Below are 15,504 nucleotides of genomic sequence, written 5' to 3'. Positions count from 1 at the left end.
CTGGGGCTGGAGGGGGAAGGCAAGGCTGAGACACACTCTGGGGCTTGGGGGGAGAAAGAGGCAGATGCTGGGGGTGGGGGGAAAGAGGCTGACACACTGGGGCTGGGAAACATGCTGGAGGGTAGAATGATGCTGACACACCCTGGGGCTGAGGGGAGAATGAGGCTGACACAGTGGGGGAATGGTGCCGAGAGACACACTGGATATAAGGGAATGGGGCCAAGACACACACTAGGTCTGGGGGAATGGGGCTGGCGGAACTGCAAGGTGGGGTGCCGGCCTTTTATTACGTGTATATATATATATATATATATATATATATATGCTAGGGGGCATCAGACAAAATTTTGCCTAGGGCACCGAATTGGCTAGGGCCGGCTCTGTCTTCCCACCAGCCTTCCTAAAATCTAACACCTTTGTTTTTGTATGCGGTGAGTCAGTATCTGTCTTTATTCTGAACCATACTGCTTGATGATCACTGGATCCCAGGTTTTCACCCACTTTTACATCAGATATTCTGTCTCCATTTGTAAGTATTAAGTCTAATATTGTGTCTTTCCGAGTGGGCTCCCTCACCAATTGCTGGAGGGAGGCTCCCTGCAATGAATTCAGGATGTCCCTACTTCTAGTGGAACTTGCCACAGACACCTCCCAGTTTATATCGGGTAGATTAAAATCTCCCATTATTATAACCTCTCCTTTTAACGCCATTTCAGTGATGTCCTGCAGTAGTTTATTGTCCAGTTCCTCTTCCTGACCTGGTGGTCTGTAGATTACCCCAATACGAAGAATCACTTTCTCCCCTATTTCTATAGTCACCCAAAGGGACTCGGTTTTTTCTTCTATACTATGTATTAACGTAGTATTTATCCTTTCCTTACATACATTGCTACTCCTCCTCCTATTCTTCCCATTCTGTCCTTCCTAAATAAAGTATATCCCGGTATAGCTATGTCCCAGTCATGATTATCATTGCACCATGACTCCGTAATAGCCACAATATCCAGATCATCCCTTGTCATTATTGCAGTTAGTTTGGGGATTTTATTTCCTAAGATCCTAGCATTTGCACACATTGGGCCTGATTCAGAGCCGTTCGCTATTTGTGGTCGTTCGTTCAAAAACAAGGGGTGGCTATTCAAATGATCCGTTCGCAAATTGCAGTCTGTTCCCACCTCTAAGTCTGAACGAGCGAGCAAAACATACGCTCGTTTATTTGATAAAAACGCCCCCTGGCCGCACGCACCATACGTCATATCCGCTATTTATTAGATTAATCGAGTACATCGTACAGCGTATGAACTGCTCGCTATTCTTGTGGTTGGTGTTTTCAACCGCTATTTTGCGAGCAGTTCTGAGTTAAAAAAAACCAAGTGACGTGGTCAATGACGCTGCTGTATTAATTATGCACTCCCTTAAAACGCCCATTTTGACCTTTAAGCACGCCTGCGTTCGGATCTCCACTCCCCATTTTCAAGCACCTTCCCCTGTTACCACCCACATACGCCTCATTCTGTCACTCAAAATAGCAGGCCCTCGCTATATTGCGTACCAACGATTTTCGGCCACACTGACTGGTTCGCGCATGCGTACTAAAAACCGTACGCATGCGCAGATGTGCGAACATCGCTCGGAACGAGCGTACTGCCGCTAGCGAGTGGCTCTGAATGAGGGCCATTGCTCTTAGAGTTTTATTTGCTTATTTCTCCTGTTCCTTGGTCACCTTCAAAGGTGGGAACCTCTAGAATGGAGAGTTTCGCAATGTATAACATTTGCAGAACTGAGGCAAAGTTCAACAACAAAGAAATTTGATTGATGGTGTGGATTTAAGGTGCCCACACACATACCGACTTGCTCCCAATCAGCCAATGTACACGATTTCCCCTGAACTCTCCCTGAACTCTCCCCAGGCAGTTGTGGTCACGATTTGGAGTTAAAAATGTCCAATCTGACTTAAGATCTATCTTGCAGCCAGTGCATTGTATCCCAGATTGGCTAATCTGCCCTACAGCACGGCAGATCTGAAGATGCGATGTACGACGAGCGGGGACGCGCATCGGCATCGTGATCAAGTGTAGAAACTCACGATTTGGGCATTTTTGACATGATCTGTCGTCACGATTCGTCGAAATCGGACAAATTGGATGAAAAGTCGGTATGTGTGTGGGCACCTTTAGGGCCTGATTCAGCACGGATCGCACAGCTGCGTTCGCACCCACCCTCTAGCTGCGAAAAGATAATGAATACAATCACACGGCAACCGCAGCACGAATACCAAGAAGCCAATCACTGTATAAAGCCGTCCACGTTCCATGACATGCATCCGCAAGTCAGCGAGAACGTCGGTAACATCGGAACCATTCGCACAGTTGTGGTTGACCTGACCCTACCTCACAAACTGCTAAACTTCCTGTCGCCATCTAGACCTCTGCCAGCGTATACAATCTCATGGGCTTAATTAAGCATGCCCCTGTAATGGCGTTCAAATGCACAGGCACGTCTGCGTTCCACCGACCACCCCCTATCTCCACCCTTAAACGGTCACTTCATGTCAATCACTATGCTATTGCTCCCCAATCGCAGTGACCGGTTCACGCACGCACACTGCGATGCATACGCATGCGCAGAGCACAAACATCGACCGGCTGCGTGCGAATGCAGCCATGTGATCCAACCTGAATAAGGCCCTTAATCCACACCCCCCGTAAGGCATTTTAATTTTCAATATGCGTCATCCTGGGACAGACCCGCACCATCTGCTGTCACTTTGATGTTAATCACTGTAGAAATCTGTATGGTTCTGACATTTTCTATATGGTGCAGGTCGGCCTGTGGATCAGGAAATTTGACTTGTTTGCAGGACATTTGGGAGGTGTGCGGCACTGGCGGGTGCCCCTTCACATACCAGCAGGTGGGCAGCATTGAAGGGGTGTTTTTAGGGTAGGAAAAGGTGGCTGTGAGAGCCCCAGTACTGCAGAAGCACTGGGCAAGCCCCAGGGGGGATGTCACAGGCCCACACTATGACGTGGACATATACCTCTGCGTGCCAAATCGTAAATGTTGGAATGCATGCTCATCTTAGTACATTGGGCTCTGAAGCTTTCTGCATGGAGAATAACTTACATCCATATTTTCCTGAGCAATAAATTGAAAGTAAACAGTGCTACGTTAATTAGTGCACATTTCACTTTTAATTCAATATACATTCTGTATTGGAAAGTCATTTGTTTCTCCTCTGCGGAATATTGCAGGCAAGCGATGAATTAACCTCTCTACTGAAAGATATTTAGTATTACTGTCGCTGCACCTTAAACTGAATTACCGGAGAATCAATAAATAGAGGAAAATATAAGTAAGAACTGGCTGAGCGCAGAGGGGAATCCACAGACAAAAGAAAATAAGTGATTACTAACCCTCAGCTCACATTGTTTACAAGCTAGCAGAATTAATATTTATGCGCGGTGCCTGTCTGTGGTGGAAAAGGCATCAATCTTCCATCTGCAATTCATTAAACCTGTCACACCAATGGCAGATGCTACCTAAGTGCTTGTTCTTACGGCTGCCTCCATGATCTGAGTTAAGCACGCTCCATCATGTCCCAGGATCTCTGAAGCCCAATGGGAAACGTTTGATCCAATGCCACCTATAATGGAAGCAAGTCCCCAATGAGGAGTATGAGATTAGTACATCTGATCAGGAGGGTCACTATACATGTGAACATAATAAAGATTGTAGGCCTGATTCAGACGCTGCACGCAAACGGACATTGCTTTGAGTCTGCGCATGTGTCATTCGCACTGCACATGCGTCCCAATAGTTACCGCCAAAAGCCAAAGACCTAATTTAGATGCAGAGAGATGCAGTTTCGTTGGCCATTTCTGGTTGGTTACAGGGAGGCGGGTACCAAGAACCAGGTGTGCCGCAGGCGTGTTGCTGTCAGCAACTGTGGCTCTTACCACAGTTGCACTGATTTCGACACCCATGCTAAGATGGATAATCTGCGCTTCCATAGGACTGGTGCAATGTTCAATGGTCCGACTGATGTGCGTCTTAATAGCAGTAGATTACTGCTGGGTGTCTATGTATGAATCCCATTGGTTGCGGCATTAGCATTAGGATGCTGTCGTGCCACAGGAAGAGATGCAGCTGTGACTTTATTATCGCGCACCTCTGAATCAAACCCTGTGTGTATTTCCCAGGGCCAACCCGGCCAATACGCCAGGTATGCAGCCGTGTCTAGCACTACAGTGAGGACGGCGCCATTGTGCCACACCTGGCATTGACTGAGGGGATGCAATGGGATGGCAGTCAGGTGCCAGGTCCCCTAGGACCCATCTCCCACCTGCTGCCATAAGGGCCACATCATGAAAAGGGCAATGGCTTGCCATATTCACAGCCTCTCCTTCCTGCTGCTTCTCTACAGTGAGTACAGATGGCCATCGACCATTGATGGTTACCAAACATCGATGGTTAACCTCCAATGGCTGATGGTTTTGCCATCGAAGGCGGAGATCCAATGGTTCACTGCCATTGATGCCACTGAGCCAAGCTATGTTTTTTCCCCCCTTAATATGGCCCCAACATGACCTGTGAAGCCCTACCCCCACTCCCTAATTGGATCACTGCCTGGCCTGTATTATAATAGGGATGACCATCTGAGGAAGAAACCATCGATGGTTCACAGCCGATGGGTTCATACTATCGATGTCAACCACTAATGGTACCATCAATGGCGACCATCAATTGTTAACCTACCGATGCCCATCCATAATGGTGAGACACCCGGGGGTCAGAGCCCTGATTGGAGGAGCCCAGCACACATGCTCCTCTGAACCGAGCAAGTGGGCGGGGCTACCCTAGCTTGTTCAACTCTTCAGTGCAGGCAGCATGGAGGATGGGGGAACTGCTGGAAGTTCCACATCAATGTGACAGGAATGAGACTACAGGGGACACTATGATTGGTATATGTTTTAAACAAAACTGGTATATTAAGCTGATGACCTGTATTTCAATTAGCTTGCATTTCTGATTTTGCGTGCTTTAAATGGACATGCATAATACATTTTGAGAAGACTTCATTGTGTACTCAATTCTTTCCAAAACAATAAATAACTATAGTCATCAAAGTACATCAGGAGTAAAATGATAGAAAAATCAACAGATATTCTGTTGCAAAAACTACTGCTACTCTGGAATATATTCGGGTGTCTTAATTATTTGGCAATTTTTGCCATTATCCAGAAAATATGGTTAATGTTGTCATTGTTTACTCTTGTGGCATTTTGACTTTGCAATTTTTTTTCACTTCTAATCTATTTTTTCCTTCAGTTTTAAATGTGTTTTTCTGCTGTTTTTCAGATTCAAATTAAATGCAACAGCAAATTAACCACAACACCAGCACGGGTCACCTAGCTGGGGATTTGGCTCTGCTGACGAACACTGAGCACAATCTGGCTGTCTAGGCAGTCATTGTCCAGTCACACTAATACGGCCCCACAGGATCTTCTGGTCGACCCGTGCACCAGACGGCTGCATCTGTCCAATTTGGATGCAAATGTATGTGAGCACAGTGGACATTAATTCAGCGGCTCAGCATTTTAGCCAAGTGACATACTGTAGAGATGTTACAGTTTACTGAAATTCTATTTTTTTTTTTTAACAAGAGTAAGAAGTTTGTTAATGACAAAAATGCAGTTTTGAAGGAAAACATGATACAGTCATCTGACAAACGTTGGGACTGTTCTTCCAAAACAGGCTCAGCCTGAAGGCATGGACTAAGGGGCCCATTTATCAATAAATATTTGCGGCATATTCCCTGAAAACACACATTTTCAGGGGGGTGGACCACAAATATTTAGTATCCCCTGAATGTATGACATAGGGACCGCGGTAGATATATCTGAAACCTGCTGTGATGCCTGCATTCCCGCTGGCTGCCACAACACCCCTAGGTTTCTGAAATTACCTCCCTACCATAATAAATCTCATTCCTGCCTCTCCAGCCTCATGCCCTGTGTCTCTCTAGCCTCAAACCTGCTGTTTCTCTACAGCCTCATGTCCTCTGTGTCTCTCTAGCCTCATACCCGCAGTTTCTCTCCAGACTCATTCCTGCTGTTTCTCCAGCCTCATTATCACTGTGTCTCTCCAGCCTCATGTCCCTTGTGTCTCTCCAGCCCCAAGCCTCCTATATCGCTCCAGCCCCATGCCCCCTATATCTCAGGAACACATGTGTCTCTCCAGCTTCATGTCACCTCCTGTGTTTCTTAAGCCTTTTGCCACACTCTGTATCTCTCCAACCTCATGTCCCGTGTCTCTTCAACTATTGTTCCCTGTGTCTCTCCAGCTAATTATTCCTCTCCAGCAATTGCCCCATGTTATCATCCCTGTGTCTCTACAGCTTCATGACCCGCTATATCTCTCTATCAATTGCCCACTGTCTCCCCAGCATCATACTCACTGTCTCTCTAGACATTGACCCTGTGTCTCTCCAGCCTCATGCACCCTGTCTCTCCAGCCATTGCCCCTGTGCCTCTCCAGCCATTGCCCACTGTGTTCTCCAGCCTCATACCCACTGTCTCTCAAGCCATTGCACCTGTGGCTCTCTAAACATTGCCCCATTGTCTCTCCAGCTACTGCCCCCCATTGCTTCTCCAGTTGATACACAGTGTATTCCATCTTATGCCCCCCCTGTGTCACTCCATCTTATGCCCATGTGTCTCTAGCTAATTCCCCCATTGCCCCTGTGTCTTTCCAGCTCATGCCCTCCTGTGTCTGTCTAGCCATTGTTCCCATGTTCCAGTCAGTCCATGAATAATACCGACACTGACACAAAAGTTGCTTTTCACTATTTAATAATTTCTGAGTCTTATGATGAGCAAGTTTAGTTTTGTAATAATCAGAGTTCAGTAAGCAGTTAGCAAGGTCCAAAGGTATGTTTAAATGTGGATTTGACTGGTTTATTAAGTCAGCTATAAGAATCCAGAGGGTGAGCTGTGAAAAGTCCTACTTCTGGTAAACATACATTAGAGGGTTTACTTCTCCTGTAACCTACATTAAGCATCTGAACCTGCAGCTGAGGAGCCTGCTTACATGTACAAACTGTCATACATCCTATAATGTCACTCACCACTATATTGGACAGCAGAGGATACGTGATGGGACTCATTCCTATACTGGTCAGCAGAGGACATGTGACTCATCCCTATACTGGTCAGTATATGACATGTGACACCCCTATACTGCTCAATAAAGGAAACATGACTCCCCACTATACTGGTCAGCAGAAGACATGTAACTCACTCTATATTGCTCGGCAGAAAACTTCTAACTCATGTGACTGTTTGGACTCCTCATTACGCTATATCATGCTGTGGTGGAACTTGCAGGTGGTGAGCATAGGTGCAAAAATATTCTTTGGACCCGCTCCATTCTAGGCCCAACACTGAGTTCATAATATGCCACACTGTAGTGCTCCATGTGACTGACAAACAATACAGACAGCATCCCAGTGTCTGTGCCCCCGTTTAATCTAATAATAATCTGTTCACCATTTAATCAAATAATAATAATCTGTGCCCCTTTATTCAAATAATAATAATCTGTGCCCCGTTTAAACTCCCAAGTGTCATTGCGATGCTCAAAGGTTCCAACGATGGGTCTGCTGGCAGAGGGTGACAGGGAGATGCAGAGGGTGATAGGTAGAATCAGAGGGTAAATGGGCAGATGGTGACATTCGAAGGGTGACAGGGAGAAGCAGAGGATTATGAGCAGAGGGTGATGGACTGGGGGCAAAGGGAGACAGGGAAAGACAGGGTGATAGGCAGAGGGTGATGGAGAGAGACAGAGGGTGATGGAGAGAGGCAGAGGGTGAGCTTCAGTCTTGGCGGTGGTGGCTAGTCTGGTCAGAGAATCACCTCCACAAGTCCACAGAAGGCAGCATATGTGCAGTATCCCAGCCTGTCTGGGATTACTGACAGTACGGACAGTCCAAGGAAATCCTGGATGGGCAGCAACAGCTGACAGTCATTGACGAACCGATCAGCGGCGTGGTGCTAACTTATGGTAATGCAGCTGGAGGCGTCTGTAGGAAAAAAAAATGCCTCCTGCCAGTATCTGCGAACTGAGTGCTGCATCTGAAGTCACAACATCAGATTACCATCGTGACCATCGCCGCAGTAATCGCCCATTTAAAATCTCTAAATAAACTCACGCTTACTCAGAATAGGCAACAGAACTGCTCAGACGGGGTCAGTAAGCCTGCTTCGGAAGACGCAGACCCTGGCCCCCACCACAATCAGAAAATGGGAACGCAGGCTGGCTTCACCCACTCCCCGCCCCCTAACAGCTGCAGCCTGTCGATCAGGCTGTGACTTTGGGGAACTGCAAGAGATCTCTCCGTAGAGGACCGGTGCATGGGCAGTGCAGATCCTACGCATTCGCCGATCTTCTAACATCAGAGATGAATGCAAACAAACCATGGGGTTTGCAGACATCTCTGAATGAGGCCCTATGTCTCCAATAAACGACCAGTGATATATCTTTAATATTATTTTTCCTATATGCATTATTCTTTATTCCCATATTTTAGAATTTAAATGTAACCACTCAACTAATGCTAGCAAACAATGTAGAATTCTGTTGTATGTGTACCATGCTAAGGGCGTCTATGTCATGGCATGTGCTGAAATATTATTACTTAATGATTTAATTCAGTTGAAAAAGACAGCATGCCCTTGTGCTATTTCAATTTATAGCAGGTCACCTTGTGTCATGTTCACTGTTTATCACTTAGCGTGTTTCCCCTCATCACTCATGAGTGGTGACTGCATTAGTCTTTTCCTAATGACCAAATACATATCATGGCAACAGGCGATGCCATCTAATTACAGACAGCAGATTAACATCACGGTGTACATAATCAAATGTATTATTGTTCTACCTTAAGGCTACTATTTGACTTTAGTATCATGGGATACGTATTACTGAACTGAATAAAAATACATAGAGTTGTACATGAATAATACATGGCGTATGTAGATGTATGCTGTGTTGATTTAATGTGGACGAAGGAAGTTGCACCACTGCCATCCACTTGTTATTCACTTGTTACTCTATGGCTGCTGAGTAAGTTTCTCTGCCTGTGCCCCCTGCAATGCCAAGGTACCGCTTACTCTCCATGAGATTTCTCAGATCTCTTTGAATGGAAAAGAGCATCCTTTGTTAGTGGATTCATATTTCAATTGGTTCAAGATAGATTTATCTCCCCAAACTGACAAGTGCCACAGTCATCAACTTTTTTGCACATGGCATACCACGCAAGTGCCATGCTCACCCTGTCCAGCTATGCTTTATCAAGGTGGGTCACTCTGTTCCAAAGCACTGTCACTTCATTCCTGAGGGTCATGGGCGCAGCCATGTTGGCTCTGATCAGGTAAGCACTAGTATCCAGTCTCCACCTGTCTTCTGCACCTCCTCCTATCCCTGACGAGCCTGCCCTATTTAAGCCTGCATCTGCCACTAGCACAGTGTCGGAACAATGTGGTTCTTTTCCTCTCAGTGACCTTACACACTAGTGAGCAAGTGCTACCTCTGATCCACTGCCTGAACCTGTGCCACTGTCTACTGGATTCCTGCAAGCTGCTGCCTCTGTGTCTGCTCCATCCACTCTGAGTCATTGTGCTGTATATTGTTTCATATTGGATGAGGGACCTCCATCATTCCCACCGCCAAGTGAAAACTTGGACCACACGTTGAGAACAACGTGCAAGATGCACTGCAGGACTCCAGGTTGCGGCTCAATACCACTCAAGGCAAAACACACCATGGCTTAAGACCATTGTCCAGTGGACAGTCTGGTCACATCCAGATCCCTGTCAGGACTGTGAAGATATCTTCCAAAAGGCCCAACAGCATACTTGCCGACATTTTTGCACAGGAATCCGGGACGGGGCTGGCAGGTCCGTCCAGCAGGGGGGATGCAGGTGCGTCAAATAGGCGGAGCGGGGGCATGCCGACGCGATCGCGTCATCGTGGCCCCGCCCCACTTTATAATGCCAATATTACTGGCGTTATAAGGCAGGGGGCGGGGCTACGATGACGCGATTCAGCGCAAATTGCGTCATCACACCCCCGCACCGCCCACTTTTGCGGCTGGCGCGGGGGTTAACGGGGTGCCGGCATCCATTCCGGGGGACTTGCTTAGTCTTGCGGGGTGTCGGGAGCGGCACCCGATTTTCGGGTGCTCCCGACAGCCCCGGGAGAGTAGGCAAGTATGGCCCAACAGCTATGCAGTGCAATTTGCCTTGCGTGAGCAAAACACCTCCTAGGTGTGCGTGAGCCAAACACGTTCACCTCACCTGACACTGACTGAGGGTGTCAGAACACACATCATCATGGACAGTCCCATGCCCTTGCCCAATAGTGAGCCCATTCAGACACCAGTCACACCACTAGCCCCTTTCTTTGTCAGCAGGTCTGGAAGAATTTCCAGGCCTAATCCAAAATTCCTGATTAGAGGAGCTCATTATTCATGTGCGGATGCGATTTCTTACGGATTGGCAGTTGTGAAAATATGCAAATACCAGTCTAAGTATTCCCCTTGCACAGTAACGTTTTGCGGACTAGGAAAACCAAACAATTCCCATTTTGCATATCTGAGCAATGTTGAAGTCAGCTGGTAGATCTGACCACTCCACCATTGATGCAACATCGGTCGGAACAGCCGCTTGCTAGTGTAGAGTCTTCTGTTTATCTTTCTTAAAATATGGCCACTGCGGCTGCAGTGCAGGTAAAAAAAGAACGCAGCCGCATGCCAAATAACACCCATGACACTCCAATACCGCCCTCTTTTTGCATCTGCTTCAGGTCACGGCCCAGTCCCCACCCTGAAACGACCATGAATCACAGATCTCTAATCATAGCGATGTCATAGGCAACTGCGTACACCATCGCACACCTAGGTTTGCACGTGTGCAGTAAGAGTTTTCTAGAATTTTTGCGCATTCGCAGTAGCGTAACATCGCTCAACTGCGTCCACCCCTAAATCAGGCCCTGTTACCTAATTTCCCATTTTTACAGTTTATATTTGTTCTTTGTTGCACACTGTCCCTGCATCCATTCCTCTTACACTGTCTTACACCCAGACACCTGTTTGTAGTTTCTTTATGTTTGAAAAGGTAGATGTAGTAGTACCTGTATGTTGTGTTGCTTTAATGTGGATGGCGGAAGTTGCATCACTGCCATCCATGTTATACAGGAAGTGCCTCTTCAGCCACTGTGCAGCATGACTATAGCTAGTAGCTTCTGCCCTCTCCAGAGTCCTGTGGTGATTTGCACACAGACCGCTTTTCAGCATATGTGAGAGTGGTTATAAATAACTAAATAAGTTCACCATGCACTATGCTTTGTTTCAATCCTCTGCAGCGGCTTACTTTTTAGGAGGGCGGGGCTTCCCTAGCAGAATAGATGCAATGATACTGACAGCTTGGTGCTCTTTTTTTTTGTAGAAATGTAGACTAGACTGGGGCTTGGTGAAGGCATGAATAGACTGGCAGGGATAGACTGGGGCGTAAATTCAGGCCATGGTAAGTATGTGCGCCATAGGCGGAAAAGGGGGTGTGGCCACATGACAGGACGTAGCCATGCACCACAGGGGGCATAACGCGAATCACGTGATATGGCCTCACAGCATGTCCAATCTAAGCATGCCAGCCAAGCAGAGTTCCTTGGTCAGGCTTTCAGATTGCTGGACCATCATGCCATCGGCCCTTCTGGCACTTGCCAGATGACCAGTCCAACTGTGCAGACTGGGGAAGTCCAGGAGCTCAAAAGACTGCAATTATGCTTTTTGTGTTGTATCTAGTCTCATCCATTCCGAACACAGGGCCTGATTCAGACCCGGATGCTAAGAAGCTGCCGATGGTTCGCATTGTGCGCATGCGTAAGCATCGCAGTGCACGTGCGCGAGCCAGTCACTGTGATCGGGAATCGTGCGTTCGTAGCACAAAGACAGTGCTACTTTGAGTGACAGATAGCGCCGTTTGTGGATGGTAACGGGAAGGTGCTTGTGAACGGGGGAGTGGTGGTGCGATCGCAGGCATGTCTGGGCATCAAAACAGAGTTTTTTGGGTGTGTATAACTAGCATGGAAGCGTCATTCTACACGTCACTTGGTTGGATTTCTGCCTGCAGTGACCGCGGTGCTTGCGGTGGGGTAGGGGCTACCACAAGCGCTGCGTGCAGCTCCGATGGCTCTCGATGTCACCGATTAATCATGCACATCCTGGAGATGTGTTAAGAAAGGAAAGTGGGCGTCTTTAGACACCTGCGTTCGCTCACTGCCGTCGCTCTATAAGCAGGCTTGCCTACCCTCCCGATTTGGTCGGGAGCCTCCCGAATATCGAGTGCTGCTCCCGACCCCCCGGAAAGGCGGGCAAGCTTCCCTGCTGCCATCTGCCCCCCCCACTACTACTAGAAACCCCTGCAGCGGGGGGCCCGATGACACGATTCGCGCTGAATCCGTCATCGAGGCTCCGCCCCCTGCTTCACAATGCCTTTATTTTCGGCACTGTGAAGAGGGGGTGGGACCATGATGACGCGATTGCGCGGTCACGCCCATGGCCACGCCCCCATACGGAGTCAGTACCTGGCCATGCCCCCCGCTGTATGCAGGCATTCAGCTCCCTCCCTCCCGGAAGGAAGGAGCTGAATGTTGGCAAGTATGTCTATAAGACATAGAGGGCGTCCTTAGGCCACACAGTGCGATCGCGGAATTTGCATACCCGGCCTCTTTTGGCCGCGATCGCTCGCGGCTTAGCGTCCGGGTCTGAATCAGGCCCACAGTTTTAATAGATGTGAGAGATGATTCAGTAGTCTGTAGTAAAAATGTAAGGTAATACTTTTGTTTTTATACATTATGGATCTTATTCACCAAGCACTTGTGCAAATGGAGTATTGGGACACTGGCCCTGATTCAGAGCCAGACACTCTGACAGAGCGCTCACTCTGAATCAGGGCGTCTTTTTTTTTTATGGAGCGGCCTCCTGGCCGCTCGCATTGCTGTGGGTTGCCACCCACAGCTAATGTGAGCGGCCAGGATGATGGTCGCTATGGTCAAGACCATTGCGACCATCAGGCTTGCGACGAGACCCTTGTGATAGGGTCTCGTGGCCGCAAGCCCCAGAGAGCTTTCGGCCCAAACAGAGCCGAAAGCTCTCCCACTGACATCACTTGTGATGTCAGTGGGGCCGCCCCCAAACGGTAGGTTTGCTCATGGGAATGCCTCCGTCTGGGCAGACACCCTCCCTGCCCGCCCACCAAAGGGGGCGTGCTGTCACTCAACATCGACAGTACGCCCCCTTTGGTGCGAGACCCGGAGCCGGCTCCGTCGTGCACATGCGCTGTGGGCCACCAACGACCCGGTTGCGAGCGCTCAGCGCTTGCGACCGGGTCTGAATCAAGCCCTCTGTCGGGTTGGGTTTCACATGTACTAAGAGATAGATTTAACAGTGCTTTTAATGCCCTATTATTACCATCTAACAATGTAGGGTGGCATGCTTATGATAATAATCGCAATGGTTTTATTTACAAGGTATACTTCTCATCCTAAGCTATGCATTTTTATGTGCCTGCAGTAGGCTTACCATGCCTGGTTTAGTGGCTGGTCACACCCCCCTTATGGCACTCCCTCATTTGCCCTTCATGCTCTAGTTAGTAAATTTATGCAGACTGGAGTCCAGTCTGCATAAATTTACTAACAATAGTGTTTGACTTCTATAAAATATTGCTTTACATAGCCGTCAGTTTAGAAGATCTAAATCCAGTATTTACTAAGTATCGTTTTTGAGTGTCTATTGAATTTCAATACTGAAAGGCATTGGTTTCTTCCATCTAAAACGTGTGCAATGTGCAACAGGACTCAAAGCACTGCACAAATCAGTATGATCTGTGCAGACTTTGCTTTACAAAGCAAAGCGTAAAAACATAAAAACATAACCAGCCCTGGATCTCTGAGCCTGGTCTGGTACTTGAAAATTGGGCGGAAAATCAGCGTGATGTCCCCCCCACCTCAATTTTCCAATAGTCGGTTTTGCTATTAGTAAATCTCTGATTTGCAAAATCGGGGAATATCGCAGAAAAACACCAAATCGACCAACATCAACAATCACTAAATGTACCCTTTAGCGTGCAAAGATCCTTCTATCTTTTGATCGATCGCAAAAATAAATAAATTAAGCAAACAAATGAACTGCCTGTGCAGTGGTAGATGAATTAGGTCAGACTGATTAGCGTTCTGGACATAAAGGGAAGAACTAAATGGCCTATTTAAGAACAAGTGGCAATAACAGTGATTTTTTTTTTCTTTTATTAAAATATAAATAAAATAATGTTTTAAAGGAATAGATACATGCATTACCCGGTTATTCAGGACACATATACGCAGTGGAGCTGATAGTCTAGACCAGGGGTGGGCAATAAGCAGCCCTCCAGCTATTGTTGAACTACAAATCCCAGTATGCAATGCAACATTTTTAGAATGGCCAAATTCCACTTAGCAAGAATTACCAAAATATTTCAAAATAGACATCAAATATTTAACAGATAAATTATATATATATATATATATATATATATATATATATATATATATATACACACATTTCTACAAAATACTGTATTTAAATAATAATATTTTCATTAATCTTCTCTGTTGTCACCGTCCAGAAATAGCAGAACAAGTATCTTGTTCGCCACAATGTTGTTTAATAGGGTTCTGTATAGTGTATATGGTTAAGTTATCAGTTGCAAAACATGATGGATCTTATCACGGGCGCGTGCTATTGCCGGCAGTGACCTCTTTATGTGTATACAGTGAAGCACAAAAACAGCTTTTGACACAATGATAAATATAACCCTACATGTTTATATAAAAGAACCAGCGCATCCACATTTATGGGGCATTAAACATCACAGTTATGGGAGCGGTATATAAAACATCACATAAGTAAGCAGTCAGTGTTTTCAAATGTATTAGAGATAAGCATTAGTCACTGACGGTTGTTGACTTGCAAATGTATGTTCTTCAGCTCAGAGCTGCAAGGACACAATCTCCATTTCCTAGAAAAAAAAAAAATCATGAGTTCATTTTTGTCAGACAGCTATTCTGAATATATCTTAGGCTGACTTTTAGAGTGCTGTCTCCTTCAAGTGAAATATATAAAAATAATGAACATAATGCATGTATAATGGCATTGTGAATGCAAATATTAAACATGTTCCATTTAGTTTACTTGAAATTAACTAAAGTACATATTGTCGCTACTTGTACATAGAAAAAAACTAAACAACATAAAGCTAGTAAATAATCCTAATAAAAAAAAAATGTAAAGTGCCCTTCTACCTCCATAGACACATTTCTACATCACTGTACACATCTCAAGAAAAATGACTTCTATTATGTTGCTCAAACAGTGGGCACTTAGGAGCCTGCATTGCAATAACCCATTAT

Source organism: Taudactylus pleione, unplaced genomic scaffold, assembly GCF_031769625.1.
Source record: "Taudactylus pleione unplaced genomic scaffold, aTauple2 ptg000431l, whole genome shotgun sequence".
In the NCBI taxonomy this organism is placed as follows: domain Eukaryota; kingdom Metazoa; phylum Chordata; class Amphibia; order Anura; family Myobatrachidae; genus Taudactylus; species Taudactylus pleione.
Note: the sequence above shows the minus strand (reverse complement) of the source record.